The sequence below is a fragment of the Mustela lutreola genome, chromosome 6, assembly GCF_030435805.1.
Source record: "Mustela lutreola isolate mMusLut2 chromosome 6, mMusLut2.pri, whole genome shotgun sequence".
Classification (NCBI taxonomy): domain Eukaryota; kingdom Metazoa; phylum Chordata; class Mammalia; order Carnivora; family Mustelidae; genus Mustela; species Mustela lutreola.
In genome coordinates, this window is record NC_081295.1 from 141780159 (window position 1) to 141790455 (window position 10297).

The following is a 10297-nucleotide window of genomic DNA, read 5'->3' on the forward strand; positions in this document are numbered from 1 at the left end:
CCAGGACTATGCAATCTTGACAGACCAATGAGAGTCACAGAAAAGAATAAATGAACATGCATTTTGCATGTCAAAGCCAACAGATAGACAAAAGGTAAATGGGATTAGTACAGAGACACCATCCTTAAAAAGAGGCAAACCTACATCTAAATCCTAGCTCCACCACTTACCAGCTCCGTAATCTTGGGGAAACTTCTTAGAGTCTTTGAGCTTTAATCTCCTGGCCCCAAAAACGGGACAGAAGTGAGGGTTAAGAAGATAACACATATACAGCACATTGCTTCATGCCTGGCATATAGTGGGGATTCAGCAAAGGGCAGCCACTCCCATTTCCTTGTTTGTTAACTACTTCATAATTTTTCATAACAGAATTTTTCAATAGTTTAGGTTCTGTCATTCTGAACTAGTATTTTTGTTTTCATTATGAAGTAATGAATTATAGACAGCTTCTGGGGTGTCCTATGAAGGGAATCTGAGCAAGAGGTTCTAGTTTTTTTTGGTAGGCAGACCTGCTGAGAAACCCCTTCAGTGGTGCTCCAAGAGGAACCTGGAGAGTCAAATGGGTTACATAAGACAGAAACTGAAGGTAAGAGACCATCCCCTTCAAACTCAAATTCAACAATTTGAATCAATCCAGGTACTTTCCCCTTAGATGTTTTCCTCAAAGGGAAAAGTGGGAAAAGCCAGCAGGACCAAGGCAACTCCTGAGGGGAAAGAGAACAGATAGTGCCAAAGATGGGGATCTGATCTCCATTCCATGCTTGCCAGATGTCTGTGACCTTAAGAAAAACTACTAAATCTTTCTCAGTATGTTTCTTCATCTTAAAAATAGAAATAATGACAGCTCCTTTAGATGGCTTTGCATTGTCTGGCCAGAGTGGCTATGTCCAGCTTAAGACACCATGAGCACTCAGGAAGTAATAATAACACATGTATACAGAAACCTCGCCATGTTTGGGATATTATGCTTAGCACTTTCCATTCATTTCTTCATTTATGCATTCACTCAACAAGGACATCTCAAGTCAACATTTACTCTGTGCCAATCACTGTGCTAAGCCTTAAAAATTCATTAGCGAGCAAAGTAAGTAGACTTTCTTCCCTCTTTGTGTTCAACAGATGGTTTAAAGGAGAGAAACACATTTTTTCCACAGGTAAACTCACTAATAAATAGTGAGTGGTCATCATGATGAATTTGATAAGATAGACAGGGAAACTTCACTTTGATTAGTCAAGGGAGTGGAGAATTGAGATGTAAGCTCAGAAGAGAGTACAGTGACCAGTAAGGTGGCTGTCCCAGCACCTGTGAGGGTTCAGTGTCCAGAAAGAGCTCCATGCATCTAAGGAACAAAAGTGAGTTCAATGTGGCCAGAGCACAGTGAGCAAGTGCAGTGGACCTGAGATGAATAAAGACAGTAGGCTGGTGTTTACCCTGAAAGCAACAGGCAACAATAAGAGGGCTTCAGTGAGGGATGAGCAAGATGCCATGTGGACAATAGGTTAAAACAAAGGAAGAGTGGATGTGGACAAAAGCAATCCAACAATTCCAGGCAGGAGCTTGTGTTCACTTGAGACTGAGTTGGAACAGAATTAAAGTGGTGATTATGGAGAACGCATTTAGTATGTCAAATCCATGGGCCTCAACACTCCATAAGGTATTACTATGAATTAATTAGTTATTACTAAATACAACAGGTGATGGTTAACTTGATGTGTCAACTTAGTTGGGCTGCAGTAACTAGTTGTTTGGTCAAACATCAGTCTAGATGCTACTGTGAAGGTATTTTTTAGATGTGACGGACATTTACATTCATACACTTTAAGCAAAGCAAATCACTCTACACATAATGTGGGTGGGTCTCATCCAATCAGTTGAAAGCAAGAGAGAAAATGCAGGTTTCCCAAAGAAGTGATTCTCCTCAACACTACAACATAGAAATTATACTGCACTTCCAGTCTACTGCCCTGTGAAATTCACTCTCAGGACTGCCTATCAGTGCTTGCCTGAATTTCACTCAAACTTCACCTGAATCTCCACCCCACAAGCCTTAGTCCTATAGATAGACTTGCCAGTCCTCACAATCATATGAACAATCACATAGATTTCTTAAAATAATTCTCTCCCTTTCTGTCTGTCTGTCTCTCTTTGCATATATAAATATTGTACATGGATTATGTACATTTATATTATACATGTATTATGTAATATGTAGGGACAGAAAGAGAGACTATTTATTGGTCTTGGGTTCTGTTTCTTTGGAGAACACTGACTGATCCACAAGCTAGAATTACTTATATCAAATCATATCCAAATGATAAAATAATAAAAAGTTGGGCAGCTATGTACTAGATGCCTCGTAGCGACACTCAGATCTATATTCCATATTAAGTAAAATGTATTGACCAATAACCAAGAACCAATTGTCCATTATTTTTAATCTTTGCTAAATAAAAAGTTAACATAACATTATCCTTCCAGGATCTACTGTTAAAAACTTAAATTAAATTGTAGAGGTGCCTGTGTGACTGTTGATTAAGCATCTGACCTTTGATTTGAGCTCAGGTTATGATCTCAGGGTCACGAGATCAACCCCCATGTCCAGATCTATGCTCAGTGGGGAGTCTGCTTGAGTTTCTTTCTTTCCCTCTTCCCTTGCCCCTTCCCCTCAAATCACCCCCCTCCCAAATAAATAATTAAATCTTTAAAAAAATTTAAAAAATAAAGTGATGGTGGTGGTGGTGGTTATTGACCCTGAAAAAGAGTCATAAATTCTGTCTAACCCTGAAGGTATTTTTTAGATGTGACTGACTTTTACCTAAATGTTACCTAACTCATGTGTCTTTACATTTCACTTTCAGGAAGCACAAGTGAGCAATCACTTACTCTTCGTAAGTGATTAATTACAATTACAATTTATTACAGTCCTTGATTTCTTGTACATTTACTTCTTTGTGTAGGTGTTCTCAAATCCCTCTTTCATCTACGTTTGAATGCTTTGACCATATGCATTTACATTTCTATTATAAGCTGCTTCAAACTATTTTGGAAGCAAGTAGAGTACAAATTATAAACAGTTTTGCCACATCTACTGTGAGAATGAAAACCATTCTCAACAGAGTGTTGACATTCCAGAAAGTGTCAACATCACTCTGAAGGGACACTTTATTGTGAAGGGTCCCAGAGGTACCCCCAAAAGGGACTTCAATCACATCGATGTAGAATTCAGTCTCCTTGGAAAGAAATAGAAGAGGCTCTGAGTTGACAAGTGATAGGAAACAGCAAAGAACTGGCTACTGTCCACACTATCTGTAATCATGCACAGAACATGGTCAAGGGTGTAGTCTGGGTTTCGATTCCAAGATTAGGTCTGTGAATGCCCACTTCCCCACCAACATTGTTATTTAGGAGAACAGTTCTCTTGTCAAAATCCAAAATTTCTTGGGTGAAAAATACATCCCCAGGGTCTTGGATGAGACCAGGTGTTGCTTATTCAGTAACTCAGGAAAGATGAGTTAATTCTTGAAGAAAATGACACTGAGCTGGTGTCACACTCTGCTGCTTTGATTCAGTAAGCCGCCACAGTTAAAAACAAGCATGACAGAAAATCTGGGGATGGGGTCAGTGTTTCTGAAAAGGACTAATCCGGCACGCTGATGAATAAGATCTAAGTTGTCCAGCTACAAAAACCACAAGATGCCGGATGATTTTTCAGAATTCTCTGTGGTATCTTAAAGCTGTATTGATTTGAGAAAAAAGAAACAAATTATAGACAAATAAATATGAGAACAAGTGGAACCAGGATGGACATAGATGGGGCAAACACACAAAACTCTGTGTGTTGTGCCTTTGCTCAGGGGCCGAACCCCGCCCTGTTATGTCCCTGCATGGTCTCTAGCTCTGTGCCACAGAGGACGTGGAAGGCAATCTTGTGTTCATTAACACCGTCTACCCCCTACCTAAGATAGATGCACAGGCTTGAATACCCAGCAAAAAAAAAAAAAAAAAAAAAAAAAAAAAATTATCATCAACTGCAGGCGTAAAACTGGATATGAAGACAACTGCCCACTCTGAAACGTGGGACGCAAAGTGAACTCCAGGCACTGGGCCATCACTGTAGACTAGGGAAGAGTGACACACAGTATTTTATTTTATGAACCTTGTCTGTCCGTGGTTAGAGCCGTTCCTCATTCATGTATCACTGAACATCTTATTAAGCCAGCTTTAGTCCTTACATTACAAAAACTCCACCAAATACAACTATATATTGTGATCTCCAAGAAGTTAAAGCAGACCTCAAGAAGAATCCAGTTCACATTCCTCTCCAGAAAGTGTCGGGATTGTCTTTCATCTCCCTGTGTGTCGGGCAAATAAAAGGTTGAGGTTTTTCCAGTTTTCAGTTCACCTCGATTTGAATTACTAGTAAAAACTGTCCTCAGATCAAGTTCTTGCCTTTTCCTGTGCATACGTCTTTTGATGATATCCCTGGATTCTGTGTCATCTAAAAAGCGGTGTAGTTACTGAAAACCATCTTTTAAAATCATTCCTGCACCATACTTGAGCCCCTCTCTCTCTAAGGATTTACCCTAAAATGTTCAGATTCAGTGACTGGTGCCCACGGGTCTTCTGAACTGTTATTTTACAGCTGCAACTAGACTCAAGGTTATAGAAGAGAAAATCACCAGATCACTTCACTGCTGTGGTTCAGAACCCAGGCAGCAGTTCCATGCCCTGCCTTTGATGAAAGGCATCAGGAGTCACAGTGCACAGAAACTTCTTCTTTTTTTTTTTTTTTTTTTTTTTTTAAGATTTTATTTATTTATTTGACAGACAGAGATCACAAGTAGGCAGAGAGGCAGGCAGAGAGAGAGGAGGGGAAGCAGACTCCCTGCTGAGCAGAGAGAGAGCCCGATGCGGGGCTCGATCCCAGGACTCTGGGATCACGACCTGAGTTGAAGGCAGAGGCTTTAACCCACTGAGCTACCCAGGTGCCCAGAAACTTCTTAGGCTAGATGCATTTTGTGCTGCTTTGAAGAATGCCCATTTTAAACTCAAAGACCAGAGATGGCATTTGTGAAGTGATGATGGTCCTCATACGCATAACATGGGCCTTATAATGACACCAAACTGCTTCCGGCAGCATCAAAAGAAAGCACATTCCTACTCCTTCTCTCTGACCAGCTGGCTGTCCTTGATCAAAAATTACCTTCACTGCCCATCATGTTGTGAGTGGTTAAAACTTACCATTTAAATTGTAAGCCGCAAAATCTAAACGGAACTGCATGTGTGATCTTTGTCACCTCATTTTCATGAATGGAAAAGAATATTCTGACACAAAAATTACATACTTAATTCTAGCTCACCCTCTCCGCTGACCTCCATCCCACACTGCCTTGGGTTGATTTCCTCATCCATCAGTGGGTCAAAGTAATTTCTGCTGTATTCATTTCCTGTGGAAAGTACATGAAGTAAGGGTCAGTGATTATTAGAAGCACATGAACCAAAATGTTAATTTTGAAATCGACACCAGCACAGAAGGGCCATTTTAGCTACTTTATAAGCTTAATTTTTGTACAAGTCCTTCCAGGCCTCCCTTTTTTGTAATTATCATCTTGCAAAAGGTCAGAAAAGGTAATTCAAGAAACAAGTTCACGCTATCTTTCGGTTGCTAAAAAATTAATGAGAAAATGACCAAATGTAGACTTTGGAATAATAAGAATAATGATAATAAAAACTTAAGCAAAATTATGTTTAGGATACACTCAAGAAATGGACATTGTTGGATTATAATGATGTTTAGGGTTTACTGATCATTCTGTTTACCTGCTTGTATAGCCACTCCCCAAGTCTGCTGTGTTGTTGTTTTCAGAATTCTGTCATTGATTTCATAGCGTCTTAATTAAGAGAAACTATAACAAAATTTCCATATTGACAGTTGAAGATAAAGAAAGAGAGAAAGTGAAAAGAAAGAAAGAGAAAGAAGGAAGGAAGGGAGGAAAAGAGGGTAGGAGACAGAGAAAAAGAAAAGAAAGTAAGAGGTCTTTTTGCTTGGTCAACTTAAGTTACAGGAACTGAAGGTACAAATGATATAGTCAGAAATTTTGTTCAATACACATCAACAATCTCAACAAACAATCCAAAAATCCCCACTTTACATTTCTCACTCATTTGTCTTGATAATCAAACTGTAGCGTCGAAGGGGACTTTGTAATAGCGAAAAGGGACTGTTATCAATTTTTCAAATCTAGTTTCATACTTCCTGCAGACTGAGATGTATACGTCTGTTGCTAGCAATTTCCATTCGGTAAAATATAAGCTACTCTGATGATAATTCAAGTTGCCTCCAACACTGCAGGAGAAATAAAGCATCATCGACCAAAAACAATGAGGTTCCAAGTACTGTTCACAGGAAAGGGTTAACAAATACCAGGTATACTGTAATCCTCCATCGTATATTTGATTTAGGATCAAAAATAATCCAAACAGCGGCTCCTTTTCCAAGACTAAATGGAATTTTGATATGAACCGAGGTTTAATTTATATTTCTGGACTGGCACATTTTTGCTGTCAGTCTCTGTTCTATCAATGTAGTAAGTACAAGAACTGAAAATCTGCTTTTCCTTGAGGTCTCAATAAAGAAAAAAATAAATGAGTTTCATTTTTGTTACTCTATCTGTCAACAACTACTAGGCTGGTATGAATCTTGGCAGTATGTAATCAAAGTCTTATGTACTGCAATAACACAGTCATTCTACCTCATTCATGTAATTGTTTTTGTGTTTTTTCCCCCTCTACCACAAAGCACTGTGGTACCCGAAGCACACGCTTCCATATGCTAGCAAAATAATTCGCCTCTATTAAAGCAAAAGTGACAGTGTATTTCTTATGATTATCACCCACCCGCAGCAGCCAACCGTGGGGACCCAGATCCTGCAATCACCCCCGTTCCAATTCGACTCGATTCTTTGTCTAACGGAAACGACTTCGTGAATAATATCAGCTTCATCAAGACCTTGGAGAAAGCCGCAGAGTGCAGTCGCTTTTAACCAAAAGTCTGGGGAAGTTTATCTGGTCTGTAAGTTCTTAAACCCTTTTCAACCCTGCTGTCAGTTGAGAAAGGAGGGTCCTGCCCAGCTGCGCAAGGAGGCCTGCACGCAAGGAGCCTCCAGACCCCCAAGTCTCCCCTCGGGGGTTCCGTGCTTCTGTGCGCAACCGGGAGATGCGCCCCTTGAAGGTCTACGTATGGTTTCAACGTCTATGCAAATCGTTCCTCCCACATTCAGGCCAGGTTGAGGCATACATGAAAGTTATAGACGCCACTCCTGCAGTGACTTATGCTGTGTTTCGCATTTCAGGATACGGCAAATAACATTTTATAGGTAAAGGCTTATGAGGAGGCAATCCATGGATTCCCTTTAAGCATCCCTAAATTCTGCATTATGTCATTATCACATCATATTATATTACAATCATATACCATATTACATTCATATATTTTGTATAATTAATATATTTTTATAATTAATTTATTTTATATAATTCATTTATTTTAACAAGTTATATATCTTCCACTATATTTCACATCATGTTGAGCATTGTTTTACATATACAATATTATACTTATTTTCTGTCTCCCCCACCAAAAAACATTTTTTTTAACTAAAACAGAAAAAAAATTTTTTTTTTTTTTTTAACTAACCTTAAAGTGCTCCATGAGGACAGTGACAGTATCTCTTTCTTTACTGCAGACCCCTCAGGGGCTAGAAGCGTGCCTGGCGCACAGAAATACTCATAATATCTGAATTCATTTGCTAAAAAAATCTCTCTTGGAAACCTACAGCAGTACCTAAATTCTTCCCTTGACCCAATGTTCTATCCTGATTAAATGAGCAACTCCCCCCCCCCCACACACACACACACTTCATTCATCTCTTCTTTTCTGTTCCCCGTCCCCTCTATCTTTCCCTTCAACATCCGCTGCCCTTTTCTTTTTTAACTGAGTGCTTTCTAGGAACCAAACACTGTGTCTGGATTCTAAAAACAAACCAACGAAACACGGTATCCCTGACTTCAGAGCACCGTGAGCTCCAAGAACAAGGAAGGCAGACATGCGCAGTCGGGTTAAGATTTCATACTGTGGTAAGGGTGGGGGGGGGCTCTCGGGGCACACAGCAGGAGCTTCCGGCCCCTCCTGGGGACTTTCAGAGAAGACTCTCTGGAGAAACTACCATCCGAAGTAAATTTTGAAGCTTCCTCAGTAGTCCCAGAATTGAGTTTAACTTACGGGTTTTTGTTTTGTTTAGAATTTATTTATTTATTTTTTTATTTATTTGAGAGAGAGAAAGAGAGACAAAGGAGCAAAGGAAGGGGGAGGGCGAAGGACAAGCCGACTCGGTGCTGAGCTTGGAACCAGAGGTGGGTCTCGGACTCACCACCCTGAGATCATGACCTGGGCGGAAATCAAGAGTCAAGTGCTTAACCGACTGAGCCACCCAGACACCCCCAACTCATGTTTTTGTTCAAATTATTATTAGCGTGTGGTACAGTGTCACTTTATGCTGTATGATGTTTCATATCTATTCACTTGACCAATATTTAGTGGGTGCCTATTATGTAAATAGGTCAGTAAAATAAAACGCTCAAAAATCCTTCCCTTCACAGAGCTTGCATTCTAGGAATGGAAGAATAAAAGCAAATGAATATCTGGGCACCTGGGTGGTTCATTCGGTTAAGTGTCTGCCTTTGACTCAGGTCATGATCCTGGGGTTCTGGGATCCAGTCCCCCACGGAGCTCCTTGCTTAGCAGGGAGCCTGCTTGACATTCTTTCTTTTCCTCTTCCTATGACCGTCCGCCTCAACTCACCCTCTCTCTCTCTCTCCCAAATAAATAAATAAACACACACACACACACACAGATTCTGTGCCATCTAAAATACATATACATATATATAAACATATATATATATGTATATATATTTCCCCTTGCTTGTGCTGGTTATTGAATACATAAATAAAATCTTTTTAAAAAAGCAAATGAGGGGCGCCTGGGTGGCTCAGTGGGTTAAGCCTCTGCCTTCTGCTCAGGTCGTGATCCCAGGGTCCTGGGATCGAGCCCCGCATGGGGCTCTCTGCTCAGCAGGGAGCCTGCTTCCTCCCCTCTCTCTGCCTGCCTCTCTGCCTACTTGTGATCTCTGTCTGTCAAATAAATAAATAAAATCTTTAAAAAAAAGCAAATGAATGTTTACACTTTATAGCTTTTTTTATAGTGATTAGTGACATGGGAAAAAATAAGAGCCAGATAAGGATGATTATGCCCCCCAAGGAGGAGCAGGTGTCACGTTCCTTGCATAAGCCTTTGTTTCAAACTAAGAATGACAACTCAGTATTAAATAACTATACTCTCAAGACTATGGAGATAGTGAATCCATAATGTTTATAATAATTATAATTACTTATCAATTATATATAGTTATAAATCATACTTATAATTCATTATTTGTAACATTACAATTTTGCCAATTTCTTGCTATAACATAATTCAGCCTATGAGTCAGGTAAGAACCTACTCTTAAATATCAAAACAATTCCTCCTTTTTACTGGCATAAACTGATGCCCTCATAAACCAATAACCTAAATACAATAAGCAGAGTTTAAGACAGTGAAGCACATGGAGTTGAGTATAAATTTGGAAACAGCAGACCTCATCTAAGCACTAGCTCCTCTGCTCATGTTTCATTGAATAGTATCAGGATTTAATAGAGTGGGATGGTTTCAGAATAGGGTGTCTATTACCAGAAGGTAGGTTACTAATAGGATAAATTTCTGAAAGTGCCGTAATCATTCAGAATATGCTTTTGGATATATCTACAATCATCTCACAGGAAAATTAATAGACCCACTGAGAAATTCAAAGTAGGGCATTTAGCAATGTACATACAACAGATATTAATTTGGCTGGTATTTAACTGTTTGTTATATTCAGATGAATAACCTGACGATCGCATACGCAAATATATATACATTAACGCATGGCTCTCCATTGACGCAACTGGATGTGATACATAAATTTATAAATCAATACACTCTTCTTGTCCATACTATAATGAGTCTATTTTTGTTTTCTGCTTCCTGGAATTAGCTGTTCAATGTTTAGAATCTGCCTCAGTTCTAATGCGTTGCTCCTGCTGCTTTTGACTGAACGGGGGGAGGAAAGCCCATGTACTCGCCTCGGCCCTTCCACACATATCAGGTTTTCCTATCATTTAACTCAGAGCAGCACAGAATGTAATCAGGGCTTT

At 39.6% G+C, this 10297-nt stretch overlaps 1 pseudogene; it reads left to right on the forward strand.

The window, feature by feature from the left end:
- Positions 1–559: 559 nt before the first annotated feature.
- Positions 560–4575, forward strand: LOC131833288 (large ribosomal subunit protein uL6-like; annotated as a pseudogene).
- Positions 4576–10297: the final 5722 nt, after the last annotated feature.